Raw genomic sequence first — 15554 nt, 5'->3', positions numbered from 1 at the left:
TATATATATATATATAATCTCACTTGGTGAGACAAACTCAGGCATTACACAACAAAGAGAGAAAATTATGTGGTGGTAGATTACACCAGAACGTTTTAAAATGCCAATAAAATAACTGCTTAAGTTAGAGTTTATTGATACTACTACTTTCATGTATGCCTTGTGGAGCATTTAATAACAGTTTTGCTGCCCATCCCTAATTACAATTGACTGTAAGAACGTCTTGTATACAACCATCTTCTGTTCAACAAACATATTATTTGAAAATAGTTTTGCCCATTTTGATAAATCAAACTTTGTGTTCTCATGCTAATAAGAGCATCCAATAATGATCAATTCTTGCTTTACCTTTTAAAGCAGGGGTGTCAAACTCAATTTCATCTCGGGCCACATTAGCATCATGGTAACACTCAAAGGGCCAGTTTTATATATAAGACTATATAAAAATACATATATAAATATTTAATATATATATATATAACATAATGTGTTATATTACATTATTGCCTCTGCATTGGATTATTATCTGATAGGGTAACTTCATAATGAACTACGTCTGAAAGCAGAAGCCTAGGGCAAGTAATTGCAAGTCTCTTCAGTGAGAACCTCACAAAATGATTTAAAAAGTTTTTTTTAAAAAGGTGATATTTTGAAAAGAAAGTTACATTTTGGAGAAAAAACAGATTCTGGGGGAAAAATTAATATGTGGAAGAAAAAGTCAAATTCTGAGAAGTCAAATTTGAGATGCATTGTGCTACATGTAGTTTATGGGCAACGTGCTTCTGGAAATCGGCATGTAACCGAATAATAAACCTATTATATTCTTTGCAACTCTTGTGGGCCACATAAAATGAAGTCACAGGCCGGATTTGGCCCCCGGGCCTGGAGTTTGACACCCCCGCTTTAAAGCATGATTTTCCTTAGTGGTTTTAGAAAAGGTGTCTTAATTGAAAATGTTGTTGAAGTTTGGAAATGCACCATTCTCACAATCCATGAAATGTTCACTGACACTATTTAATAATGATGTCTTAATGAAAAGCTCCGTATAACATGACGTCTGATCAGTGTTATTTCCACTCGAGTACATACTCGTAATCCACTTTATTACTACATCGCTGTTTATGTTCTGTTTTTACCATATTCCAATGTAGCCTTGTGTTGAAAAAATAGCCCCCTGTGTTGGAGTTTTTAGCTTTTGAGACTTTTAGTCTTTTCCTACTATTAAGGTTTCACAGAGTATGCCAGCATTGGCATATCATGTGCATATTGTTTTCCTGTTGGAGAAATGTCTTGTGCAATGTTTCATTTTACAGTGGCAATATTCTACACATGCATTCCTGATGTAGTCCTTGTACTTCAGTCTGGTCTCGTTTGGGACCATAAGTCATTAATGATTTTTTTGTTTTGAATTGCAGTGCCATAAGAGGTGCTGTAATGGCAGGACAGTGTATTCATATGTAATTTCTGCTCATCGAACCACATATAATTTAAGAAAACAACTTACGCTCGCAACAAAAAACAAACTATAACATTTATTTTATTGAAAGGCCTCCAAGGCGTTTTCTGTTGCTACATTAAGTTCCCTTAAAAGCCAATTGTGGGCAGCATTCACAAAATGCTAGACCTACGGAGTAGTAAGACTATGCTTAAGGCTGGTCTTGGCATGCACTGGAGAGACCGTACTAGCTAGGCACTGACTAACGAAAGCATTACCCTCTCTTCCTTTTCTGTATGTAACCTGTGGCACCTGTGGACCTTCATATTGGAACGAACCGTTTCTTCGGATGTGTCTCCTGCTGGTTGTGTTGTAAATCTCACAATATAAAACAAATCACCTTTACTACCGTACCATTTATACACTTCCATATGGACATGAACTTTGTGCCTGCGCACTAAACCATTACTTAACACCCCCTCTCCAATCTGCCCACCTGGCAAATTAAACCCAACAGCGCAACGAGCGCTTTGCCCAGGGCGGTCCTAGGGGAATAGGTCCTGGTACCCCCGGGTTCGGCAGAGTCCGTGAGGAGTTTGATGGTCCTGCTAAGAAACCCCGTTTTTAAATGCTGCTATTTGAAGCTTCCAGCAGCAACATTTGTATAGATTCTCCACAACATACTTGTTGAGTCGCATTTCTTGTATTTAAGTTTAAATTGTTGCTACATTTTAGCCTGACAATTTACTCATTTTATGACAGTCAATATTTTCCTTTTTTTATTTTGTATTGTCAGTAGTATGGAAAGATGGAACACCCTCGTGTGATCATTAGCTCTTTCAGACACATGTATACTTTTCTTTTCTAGATGTATTATGCTCTGTGAGTCGCCGTGAAGTGATAACTGTAACACTTTTCTCTACCTTCTATGGCTGTGTTTTGTGCCATACATTTGGAGTCAAAGCATGTATTATAATAAAGAGACATTGGTTCTGTCCGGCAAAACGTTAACATTTATTCCTACAAGTTGAAACTCTAAACGTATAATATGTTCAAAAGCAACAATTTACTAACAAATAGTTGTTTTTAATTGACGTGGCTATTTCTGCCACTATAGGTCTTAAAGGGTCTATGTGTTATCTCTGCCGAAGTCCTAAACCTCAATCGCTCGGCGACGCGTGGCTCCTCCTGATGCATATGCTGCAAATTTCCCTGCAGTCTTTTGCTTGTTTTTTTATTCCCATTAAACTCAAAAAACTAGCTGACACACTTACAATTTGAATTCCTGATATGAGTGTTTATTAGACTTTTATCAAATAATTATACTAATCTAGCAGTGACATGTCTTATTGGTAAAGGGTTTTGACATTTGGCATCTGCAAGTCTAGACTGCATCAATGTCTTCAAACTGTAGAGGACACACAATATTATTAATCCATTTAAATATACCACTTTTAATTTGTTCTCCATATACACTGCTTAGTGGCAATGGAGGTCTCCGCTCTCTGTTTAGCATGTTCCATTCACTGTTATTCAGTAACTCTTTTAAAGTCATGTTTTCGGAAAGCAGACATACTACACATAGATCCTTTAAGAAAGACTTGTGTGGTGGTTGTGGGTAGTCAAGTGGACACTCGTCTTCTTATAAATACAAATGCTTATCAGATACTCAGTGACTTACAGGAAACATTAGTGCATCTTTGGTGCACTCTTTTAAAGCTATTGACTACGTTTACATGCAGTCGAATACAATATTTAAAAATGTAAGGATCACCATGCTCTTTTTAATGCAAACATTTGATCAAAGTGACTGTTGGCCTCTTCTTGGTAGTAAATGGGTTGTTTTGATAAATCGAAGAGAGCTCATTACAATTGAACAAAAACAATCCACCAAGTTGTGCATTATGCTTTTAAATACCCCCAGTCTGTGTTCTTAGTCAAGGTTCTACTACTGCATTGTACAGCTCAACAATCTTTGGTTTCCATTAGAAAAACTTGCATAATTTTTTGGTATTCTTCAGGTGAGATTTCAAGCAAGCTAAACTTGCAAATTAATATGGGAGCTCAAACGCTGCAGACCAATGAGAAAGAAAAGAAAAAAAGCGTAGCTACTGTCAATAGCGACCGCTATTTTATTTGTATTGACTCGACCAAGATCACAGAGAATGACCGCCCACAATATAACATACCTGCATCTAAACGTAGTCCTAACCAGTTCAGTCAAATAATAATTTTTGGGTACAGTTATCAACATCTATGTTACTAACTAATTTGTATGTTGATACCATAGATACAATATTTGTTGACGTAAGTACATGTTATCAAATGAAAGAGCTCAGTAATTAGTAAGACAATATTAAAGTTAAAAAAGGCTTCCCCCTTATTAACAAAAAACAATGTGACTGACTCTTTTAAATGCTTGCTTTGAAATATATTTCCAATATGATTAAAATATTTTCGATTTTAATAGTTACATGAAATTAGTATAACACGAGTCAGCAAGACAGCCCGTGTTGTCAAATCTTGCACTTGTTGAAACTTGTGCAAAAGTAGAAGGTTGCAAAGCATGTATTGTCCTGTAAGAAGACGAGAACGTTTTCCCTAAGCAAGGTCAACTGCATTGATGTGGTTTGAACTGCAGTTGAATACCCGGCCAATGTTGGCTTCATCTTCTACTTTAGGTTTCTAACAAGAGATGGTGATATTTCACATTCTCCAATTTGGGAATTCCCTTTTTACCTCTTGTCACTTCGCAAGAGGTCACAATTTTTTCATTTTTTTTAAAATCCTCAATTCTATTCAATGTGTTTATTCCTACTGCTTCATATCATTAATTGGGTGAAATTATCAGGAGCCCATTTACAGCACCGTTTTGCATTAAAGGAGACAAAGTGTGTTAGGCTGTAGTTGCATCAATGTCATCTGTTGCGATATTGTAGGATGCAGGACGCTTAAAAAAATAAAATGCAATCTTATTTATACTGCCTTATAGCTGCCTTGTGCCCAGTGAGAAGAACCTATTTGAACTAGAGGTGCACTTCTAGACCACGGACCTCCGCCAAGACTCAGCCGCTTCAAATTGTAACGGTTTCTTCATTGGCCCATGCTACACCCTTCCACCAAATTTAATGAAAATTGGGCCAGTAATTTTTTCCATAATCCTACAAAGAGACCAGAACGAATCCTTGGCGACAGTAACAATGAGATCCATAACATTTTAAAAAGAGTCTGCTTTTAAAATTATACATCAAATTATTAACATTTTCTATCATCATTGCTAAAGTCTTCTTGCAACTGATATTCAAATTATAACTGTAATGCCCAATCCCTCCCCATGAATCATGTCAGTACCTGCTCTGAAGTACTTTGACATCACGCTGGCATCAAATGGACACTGGCTTGCCTTTGCAAACATTTCTCAGTTGTGTGATAGAAGGAGATGGGCTTTAAAAGTGAGTGTAAGTATTTTTGTATTAACTACTTCTTTTAGGATTTAACTGCTAAGTATACTTGTTTCATCTTACTGTGTTTTTTGGATGGAAATTGAGAATTTGCTCAGAAATTAAGCACTTTTTTCAACAGTCTTTGGTACTGTGCTCTTTTTAAACCGTAAACATCCATTGGCTGACTTAAGACAATATTTGGAGATATAATTGGAGGACCACAATTCAGTGGTAGTTCTTTTCATTTGCCTTTTGTATAGCTGCAAAAACATTGAAGTATTTGAGACGCAAGGAAACTTTAAAGTTGAAGGTCCTCATGCAGTGTCAATTTACTCTGCACAATAACAAACATTATAAGGGCTTTGTGCATTTCACACCCTTTTTTTATTGAATTGGTTTTACTTTTTGATTATGCAGAACAATTTCGGGGCAACAACAAATCATTTAGTTAGTAAATGCTCAGACCTCTGCAAACGCTTTTCCAAAAGCAAATGGTGTATCCAACCAGTTATTTGGATTTGCCAATGCTGCTGTCATTCTTAATCTAACCATTCTGACATATCCCTAAACCCTCCGACATTTCCAACAATACGAATAACCATTTTTGCCAGGTTTGAGTAACCCTCTCTTGGTCCAATAGTAAAAATGAAAGATTTTAAACTGAACCTTTAATTGTTAAACACCTTGACAATGTTTTAAAATGGCCACTTATCTGAGCCTTATCATTTGTAAGTGGTGAAATGTCTTAATCCCCTTCCAACACACTTTTCAGAGCTGCGATAGCTTTATTCCCACTACAGAAAAAAACCTTCTATAATATTTGGATACCCCATCACATTTTTGCCCTGCAAGAATCCCTAGTTAATCCTTTCCCTTCGAGTGGCATCTGAGAAACCTGAAACACACCGGACTACGGATACTTGGTAAAATAATTGGATATCAAGGAGTGTTCATCTGTAATGTGTGTTTGTGTTATGTACATTTTTCTTTAACAGGTTTGACCAGCTTTAAAGATTGTGGACTGTGGAGGAATTTGTGGCTGTATAGCGTGGAATCAAGAATGCTTTAGGAGAAAAAAAGTGACACTGGACCCGTGTACAAATGTACTTTAGTAAGACTCACAATAGAACAATGTAAAAGGGAAGAAAATCGGGATGCTGACATTTTAGCCTTTGAGCAATGAGGCTCATCTAGCTTTGTTGCAATCCCTTTGACAACAATGGATACTTGTAGACATAACTACCGTTAAATGTATGACAACCATGACAGAATTGCAACTTTAGAAATACATTATTGATTGTTTTTTTTATGTCAGTCAAGATGTAAAAACAGTAATTCTGTCTACAACTTGAGGTTTTTTTTGTGTTTTTTAACGGTAGTAATTATTTAATTTCTCATATATTGGAAGACATACTGTACCTACGTTATTGCTTTCTACTAACGTTTTCCCAGATTGGTGTAAATTAGCTGAAGAGAACCATTCCAGAAAAAGTTCAGTCGGGATACAGTTTCCAGTAATTGTCTTTGGAGATTAATGCTGAATTTTCTCTTTTGTTTGTTTACCATCTAAAACTAATTTTTTTTTAAATGCAATATTAAACTTTTGTAAGCTTTTAAGGGGATTCCAAATTCAATGTTTAGTTTCTTGTTTTTTATTTAATTTCTTATAATTTATCAAGCTTACATTTTTTGGGGGGAATTAATTACAAGCTTAAGTCCATTCATTTGGAAACAAGCACAGCAACAAAGGATTCAGTTTTGTAGTCTCATTTGGTAAATATACAGTCCGGTGTGTGACTCAATGGACAGATGTTTAACCAGATTTTCTGGGTTAACTTGACCTCTGGAATCCATTTGTCACATTGAATGGAAAAACTTTGGGGGGGGGTTGGCGGTGCACAAGTGAGTTGGTAAGACAATTAGTTAAGTATCACAAGCATAGTAAGTAAGGAAACATGAAGATAAGAAAGGACTGCTAGTTGAACAGAGACGTTCTGCTCTTAAAAGCATCTGAACATCCTGCAACATAGTACAAGTGCTCATTGAAGTGACCCAGGTATACCTTTTAAATCTTTTGATGTTATGTCTGTGTTGGTGTTGTGTACAAATTGTTTTTCTTTGACAGGTTTGACCATCTTTAAACGTGTTGGACTGTGAGAAGGAACTTTCCAAAAAGAGACCAATCTGTAGCTTCTTCACTTTTGATAATGAAACCTTAAGGACCAAATAGAACTTGTTTTTGAAAGACTTCGATCAATGTGTAATCATGAAAGGCTGTGCTTTGATCGAAGTTTGAAGATGGAGAGTTTAACTTTTTAACATCCTTTTCGCACTAAAACCCTAAACTGCCCAGGTTGCAGTATATTTCCCCATAATGTGTTGATGTGCTGAAAAGAAAAAAACATTTTTTGAGAATAGTCATTGTCAATATCTGTCTATAAAGGCATTAAGTTGTTTTTACAGACTACACAGTGACTTGATTTCAGGTGCTTTGGACAGGGTTTTCTCTCATGGCCAACACATTCTGACTTTATTATTTATGTCAAGATCTTGGCAATATTCATCAAGTGATGTTCTTCAAGATTTGTTAAGTGTCGCCAAGCAACAAGCTAATAAGAACCCTTGTTGGAGTTTAAAACCGGAATGTGTTTTTTTACCAACGCACTTATTAGCCTTTGCTAGTTGAGTAAAATGGTAACTAGAGTTCAGAGTTAACCTTTGTTTAACACTAGAACCGCCAGGTTGTCGCTATATACCTAAAACCGCCAACGGGTAAAATGTACCCGCTATTAGAATGCATTGATTTTCAAGATACAATGTTCTTTTATTTATCACACTAGAACACAGGGTTAACAGTGAGTTTTGATCGTACAGGGATGAAACTAATACCATTATAATCTGGACTCAGCTTTCATAGGATATCTGAGTTTATGCAGATAGCATGAGGTAGAAAATATTGATAAAAGTGTCTCTATAACTATCTATCTAGCTCTCTCTATATCTACAAGGAACCACAGTAAACAACAGGTGTTGCTATAGCAACACGTCATGTTTATGCACGAGATCAATAGCGCGAAAATCACTGCATTTTCTACAAGGTAAATATTACCCGCTGGTGCTGATGGGTATAAATGGAAATTCTTTGGGTCACTTTTTTCAATCTAACTTCATATTGACCATTTTTAACAACAGAGGGTGCTACGTAACACCCTTTCAGGAAAAGTCAGACTGGGAGACTTGAATATTTTATTGAAAAAAAGTTACATACAATCAAGAAACAGCTGTGGGTAAAATGTACCCGTTGGCGGTTCTAGTGTTAGGGTTGTTGCCAATCACATTGATCCAGGTACACAAAGTATATTAGAAGTTCAGAACAGGGACTAAGTGCCACCCATTTAGATGGCATTGTGGTAGTTCAATCAACGCTATGGCACTATTAATTGGCACGATATTGTCGAGATTGATACAAAGTGGACCACACTTAGGAGAATACACAGGAACTATATTGGATGTTGAGATCTGGATGTGCCTTATTAACATATTTTGACTGCAACATGGAAACAAAGCTCTGACAGAGAATTTCTTTGTCAACTGACTTAAGTAACTATAGTAAAGAAGTTAACATGGACGTCCCATAATGCAACACATTTTCGCATAGTTTGACACTGAAATGCCTGAAGAGAAGGTATCAGTTTGTTTAAAGGACTCATGCCTTGCCATCCCATTATCACCCATATTTGTTCTAATTTTTTGGAAATCCCCTGACTGCTGTTGGAAAAAACTGCACTAGTATACCTGACTGACCTGCCATTTACCAACCGACCTGAGGCAGGAAGTCCCGTACACCTAACGGTTGAAGAGAGGATGGCGTGTTGTGTGTGTGTGTGTTTCGTGTCTTTGGTAAAGTGAGTGGTGTGTAGCTGCTGTCAGCCAGCTTGTCAGAGACAGGCTGCCCCAGTCCACAGTAGAGGCTCTTCTCTGCAGTTGGGTTACATTGACGATGGGTAGTTCTGCAGAAGTCAGTGGACAGTAAAGCCTGGACTTGTTTGCACTGCAGCCAGAGGTATGCTTACACAGATCAGCTGAACAAGTAAGGTAAGTGTTCCATCCATGTTTATAATACCAGATGCAAAGTTCTCCCATAACTTAACTCTTCTCTCCGTCCTCTTACACCACGTTGCTGTTCGCAGTGACGCTCACAGGGCTTCTGGCATCACACTTGCAAAGAATGGCATCACAGTGCAGATTTCCGTTTTTCAACCTTTTTGTGTGTGGATGTGGTAACTCATTTTAGACCGTGCAGTGTGTATGGTTGTAGTACTTTGGCTTTTCTGTATGTATGCATGAACGGTACTATGTATGGACTGCTGAGCCAATGGTTCAACACTAAAGTTTCAAAAAAAAGGTGTGCTGCTGTCAGTTTGTGAGAACATTGCTTGAATACTTCAAACAAGGTGAAAAGTATTAGAAGGCTTAATCTGTTCAAAATAAGTCGGCCTATGCTGATTTCTTAGGTCATTTTTGCAGAATGTTTTCTGCCATATTAAAAACCATTCAGCTTAACTAAGGCAGGTTTTGTGCAACACTGACCAGAAATGAGTCAAACTCAAATGGCATTCATTTAAAGGCTTTCTGGGTAGCTTTGTCTTTGTGCTACACCTTTTTTTTTTCTTTTCTTTTTTTTTTACATTTCTCACAATCGTAGTGCCGAATGGACAGTTTGCAGGCTACTTTGTTTCACATGAATTTACCTTTAGTCCTATTGTGATTTGCAGAACCCTGGTCGATAATAAAAACTAGTTTTAATTATTTACATTTGACCAGAGCATCTGTTGTCACCACTCCTGACTCTCCTCAGTGTAAAACTATAAACATTAATACTTTGTGGTACTGGGTTGGGATCTTTGCAGCTTTGAAGTGAAGCACATACTGCTGGGTTGCTCTGGGTGGGATTGTAATAACATTTAAATCCCTAGGTCATTCTGTTCCTCCAGTCCGATTCTTAAACAACAACCTTCGTGACTTACTGTTTGAGAGTTTTATTTTTATCTTGAGAGAACACAGTTTTTTAATTCTCACTAATTGACTCATTTTCTGATCTCATGTTTATCCTTTTCTCTTGACTTTCCCCACTGGTGACACCAGTGGGTTATTCACAACAGGTCTTAAATATATACAAAAAAATGTATTTCTTAAATATTTTTAAGATATTTTAGATAGTCTTGAACTTGCAGATACACTTGCAAAGTTAAACTTTACTTGCAAATGCACATACATAATGTATGTTAGGTACATAAACATTTCAATTTTTTACACATAATACATATGGGTACGAATACTACAAAAAACCTATAATTAAAATGATGCTAATGAGAAAAAAACCTAATTTATATTAAAAACATTTGGCGCCTACATCATAACTAACTAAATTTAACATTTACTTCCTGTTTACATCCACCAATGAATCATGGTAGTAGTACAAAGTAGTTACAAAAATTACAGCTTTATTATCCGTTGTTTTGATTATCAAATGTTTCACTATTTATTTTTGGGTTACGCCAACAAACACTTTTGGCAGTGTAATGGGGCAATGCCCCTAAAGAAAACTGGTTTAAAAAATACATCTACAAACCTTTTTTGACATAGTCTTGAAGGGACCGGAGGATGAACGGGGAGAGATGTAGTTCTATTGTGACAATTTTGCAGTAGTGCTGGACTCTTATTGCGTTCCTTTCTCCCTCAGTATCTCTCACTGATGATATCTCACTTCTTTTTGAATACCATTTACTGCCAGTGTCCGGCCGCTCATCGAGATATACAGTACATGACAACTGTGGCATTTTCCTTTTTGTTGCTTGTACGTAGGAGACAAAATAACTGTTGAGTTATCGCTTCTCCTTGATCAAGAGGGAACCACACTGTTCAGCCAATGCCGTGAATCACGCCCTGGAGGCTGCCGAGATGTATCTGTCTGCACTGTGATCCATTTTCTAACCATGTCCTCAGTCCTGATTGGCCAAAATAATCTCCATGTCCTGTCAATGAGTGTGATGCCAGAACAACCCTTACGGCCTCTAATGGCCTCCAAAGTCTGCACGACTGACACTGAAAATGTCTTCTCGCTATAAGCCTCGTGGTGTAGCTCCCAGCTCTGTTTGGGGTTTTTGCAGTAACACCCCGGATGTGTCAATATGAAGTTCAGCTTCCCATGGCTTTGTAACGGAGTTCCCCAAGGTTTGCAACAGACCTGAACGTTGTCATGATTTTCTCTCGACTGCAGTTTCTAAACAAAAGTATCTACTTCAGGATGCCGAGATGCCTTTCTTAAATCTGTTGTTTACTTGTATCACTCTCATACAACATATTTGAACTTTTTCTCACATTCACATTTAAACTCTAAATGCATGTTTTCATTATAACATCATTACTTGTATTTACAATTAAAACATTGAGTCACTGCACATACAAAAACATGCAAAACACCCATAGATGCTCAGGCTGTCTTGTATTTATATTCTCAAATGTGGCAACCTCAAACTGTATGAAACAAGCATTTAAAAAAATGATGTTGTAAACCTGCTGAGCAGTTCACTACTTGGCTCTCATTGTTTGTTTCTCGTCACAGGAGCCTCGAGCAGCGGAAGCAGGCTGAGAATCCACGCTGTTAAACAAAGGTGAGATCTACAGTGGTTAGTTCTCTGCAATTTGTTGGGTTTGTGACAAACATGTTCAGTGCATTGCCTCGTACGCATACTACAGCAAGTCTGCCCCTGTTGAAGATCTCATTTTCTGCCCACCCTTCTCCAAATGTATGCCATATGCATACGGTGGTGCAGGAATGAGTCCTTAAGCCCGGAAAAGAGTTAGTATTTTACCATTTCCGGGTCCCTTGTCTCAAAGTCAATGTTTAGTTTTTTTATCGGGATTTGCCTGAAATAAGGTCTGTGGTCAACACAAGCTTAAGAGATTTTCACATTAAAAAAAACTTAAAATACATCTGTAAATACACACATTGAACCAACTAAAACTCCAGTGAGGCTGTGCAGGGCATTTATAAAAATACCACAAATCGTTGTTCTGTAGTTATGTGTAATGGTTAATCAACAGTTGGTCTTGTCTTTTGTTTCTTCCTGTTTTTTTTAGGTGAAATGAAGACGTGTGTGAAATGCCAGAGCTGCTGTAGAGCTAATGCACTGTGTGCGGACACCAGGATCGCTTCCATGTAAGTTTGCAGTTTACCATTCAGATATTTATTATTTAATATCTTGTTACTTAAGTATTCAAGAAAATAAATCCAGAATAATAATGCAAAATATGTGATGCATTAAGTCCTAAAATTGCAGTTTACCTGTTGAAACATTGTTTCAGTTTAAAAAAAACAAAAAACTTTCTGCTTCTCCCTGTCAGAGCTGCGGGTGAAGCACCAGGAAGCATCCATCAGGAGGCCAAGCAGTCCGCAGTCCAGAGGAGGGATGCACTGTTTGTTTAAAAAAAAAAAAAAAAGTGTTAATAAATTATATTAACCTGACATTAGTGGTTTGTGTTTTTTTTACAAGGCATATGATCTCCATATTGTTGGAGTTATGAGTCCATTTAAACCTGTTGCTATATTGACAAATTAGTAGGAGTTTGGATAAGAACCATACTATATTCATTACAAAATTACATGTATTAAGTTGCAGCATATGAAGCCTTTCAAAAAATTTATATATATAATCAAAAAGGAATATAAAAAATAGCTTGATAGTCTTATCGATGCATCTTTACAACTTTTTGACTGATTAAAAAAATTATTCCGTATTTACACCGTAGACTTTCTAATCATTACACTCATTTTTTGTTAAATATATAAGCACGCATGTTAAAGTACTAAGCAAAGAAAACATACAATGAACAAGTGGATACAACAAAATGTTGAAAGGGTTTTGGAAATGTACTTGAAGATATCACATTCACTGATACACTTTACCCCATACCAAAGGCTGAGCAGGTTATTAGCTTCCTCTTCAGTTTGCTCACTGACCTGCCTCAGTGCTCCTGCCCTGAACCAGCCAGTCACAATTAAAGATAAAGGTGCAAGGTTTCCACTGCTGGATCACTTGTATCCTGAGGGTTTGGCTGTCAACCCTGGAGGAGATCCAGCCCGGAGAGATGAAGGCGATACAGAGGAGCCTGGATGTGGGTCAGTTTGGTGTCGACTCACCTGAGCTGCTCTCTGGTGTTATAACTCTGTTTACAGGCTGTTGGCAGCCAGAAACACAGACAGGTGACAAATTTAAGGAAAAACCCGGAAACTTAAGACGGCACTATCCAATGAGTGTGCTAAAGTGGTAATGTACGGGAAATGCCCAATTTCTCAGTAAACAAGAAAGTTGACTGCTTATTTTACCTGATTGTATATCTATGGCAACCCATTTCAGTGAATAAAAGAAATTAGATGAGCAATGAGATCAGATGGGGGGGGAATCCCAATAGTATATTGGTCACTCAATATTTAGAACACATTGGCAGTAACTTGTTTCCACATAATCTAATATATTAATCTTTCCTAATAATTTAGTAGGAAGTTAACTGGAAAGAGCAGTCAAAAGCTAATTTAGGTTAATGAATGACAGTGTTCAGTTATTGAAGCGATTTCATCAAAATATTGCTACACATTCTTTGGCTGTAAAATCTTTGCATGGACTGTACTTCCTGTAGTGAAGAAGTGTACCATGGTTTACAATTACCAGTGTTTGGAAATCCCTAAATAGGTACACATTACTTTTCTTGCTAATACTTTTAGAGGCTTTGAGTCAATTCTCAGCTGAGTAGATTATATTATTTTAATCGCTCAAAGCTCTACACAACCGACTGAATAAAGGGAATTGGCAGAACTTTGTGTCATGTTTTATTCTTTTAAAATAGATTTAAAAAAACTAAGAAATGCAGGATCTGTGAACCTTTTTAATGGCATCTTACTTTCACTTACAGTGGGGCAAAAAAGTATATATATATACAGTATATACACCCTTTGTTTGGCAATGACAGAGGTCCAACGTTTTCTGTAAGTCTTCACAAGGTTTTCACACACTTGCTGGTATTTTTGGCCTATTCCTCCATGCAGATCTCCTCTAGAGCAGTGATGTTTTGGGGCTGTCGCTGGGCAACACGGACTTTCAACTCCCTCCAAAGATTTTCTATGGGGTTGAGATCTGGAGACTGGCTAGGCCACTCCAGGACCTTGAAATGCTTCTTACGAAGCCACTCCTTCGTTGCCCGGGCAGTTTGTTTGGGATCATTGTCATGCTGAAAGACCCAGCCACGTTTCATCTTCAATACCCTTGCTGATGGAAGGAGGTTGTCACTCAAAATCTCACGATACATGGCCCCATTCATTCTTTCCTTTACAAGGATCAGTCGTCCTGGTCTCTTTGCAGAAAAACAGCCCCAAAGCATGATGTTTCCACCCCCATGTTTCACAGTAGGTATGGTGTTCTTTGGATGCAACTCAGCATTCTTTCTCCTCCAAACACATCTAGTTGAGTTTTTACCAAAAAGTTCTATTTTGGTTTCATCTGACCATATGACATTCTCCCAATCCTCTTCTGGATCATCTAAATGCTCTCTAGCAAACTTCAGACGGGCCTGGACATGTACTGGCTTAAGCAGGGGGACACGTCTGGCACTGCAGGATTTGAGTCCCTGGCGGTGTAGTGTGTTACTGATGGTAGCCTTTTTTACTTTGGTCCCAGCTCTCTGCAGGTCATTGACTAGGTCCCCCCGTGTGGTTCTGGGATCGTTGCTCACCGTTGATCATTTTGACCCCACAGTTGATTTCTTCACACCAAGCTGCTTACCTATTGCAGATTCAGTCTTCCCAGCCTGGTGCAGGTCTACAATTTTGTTTCTGGTGTCCTTTGAAAGCTCTTTGGTCTTGGCCATAGTGGAGTTTGAAGTGTGACTGTTTGAGGTTGTGGACAGGTGTCTTTTATACTGATAATGAGTTAAAACAGGTGCCATTAATACAGTTAACAAGTGGAGGACAGAGGAGGCTCTTAAAGAAGAAGTTACAGGTCTGTGAGAGCCAGAAATCTTGTTTGTTTGTAGGTGACCAAATACCTATTTTACCGAGGAATTTACCAATTAATTCATTAAAAATCATACAATGTGATTTCCTGGATTCTTTCCCCCCATTCTGTCTCTCATAGTTGAAGTGTACCTAGGATGAAAATTACAGGCCTCTCTCATCTTTTTAAGTGGGAGAACTTGCACAATTGGTGGCTGACTAAATACTTTTTTCTGCCCCACTGTATATGCTTCACCTGTGAGTGACTTCACCTTTTTTTCTCTTGCCTGCTTGGCCCCACCTTTTTTTTTCCGTTTCCTTTGATTTTTATACATGTCTTTTCATTCTCCCTGTCTGCCGCGGCGTCTAATCCCTTCTCTTCGGCCCTATCCCAAACCGCCCCCTCCACCCTACCCCTACACAACACACTCTCACTCCCTAAACGTCCAGAAGCGACGCTTGGTCAGGGTCCCGTGGACGTGCAGTTGGGACGCGCCGAGGCTCCTTCAGCTTCATAAACAGACGCAAAGAGCTTTCAACTGATTGCAATGTATTCCCATCGGCGCCGGTATTTCACGCTTAGGGAAGCGACCGCAATCCGTTTATCGTCGGCAGCTCTTAAAAGGCA

The 15554-nt window shown here is 38.0% G+C and overlaps 1 long non-coding RNA gene across 1 annotated transcript; it reads left to right on the top strand.

The window, feature by feature from the left end:
* The first annotated feature begins 835 nt into the window (after positions 1-835).
* On the top strand, positions 836-12406 carry LOC104968157 (uncharacterized). The gene is made up of 3 exons (XR_800797.1): positions 836-11552; positions 12022-12100; positions 12286-12406. It is a non-coding gene; the product is annotated as an uncharacterized lncRNA (long non-coding RNA).
* Positions 12407-15554: the final 3148 nt, after the last annotated feature.

The sequence above is a fragment of the Notothenia coriiceps genome, unplaced genomic scaffold (genome assembly GCF_000735185.1).
Source record: "Notothenia coriiceps isolate Sejong01 unplaced genomic scaffold, NC01 NC01_scaffold00038352, whole genome shotgun sequence".
In the NCBI taxonomy this organism is placed as follows: Eukaryota; Metazoa; Chordata; class Actinopteri; order Perciformes; family Nototheniidae; genus Notothenia; species Notothenia coriiceps.
The sequence above is the reverse complement of the archived record's forward strand: the minus strand, read 5'-3'. Positions and strand labels throughout refer to the sequence as shown.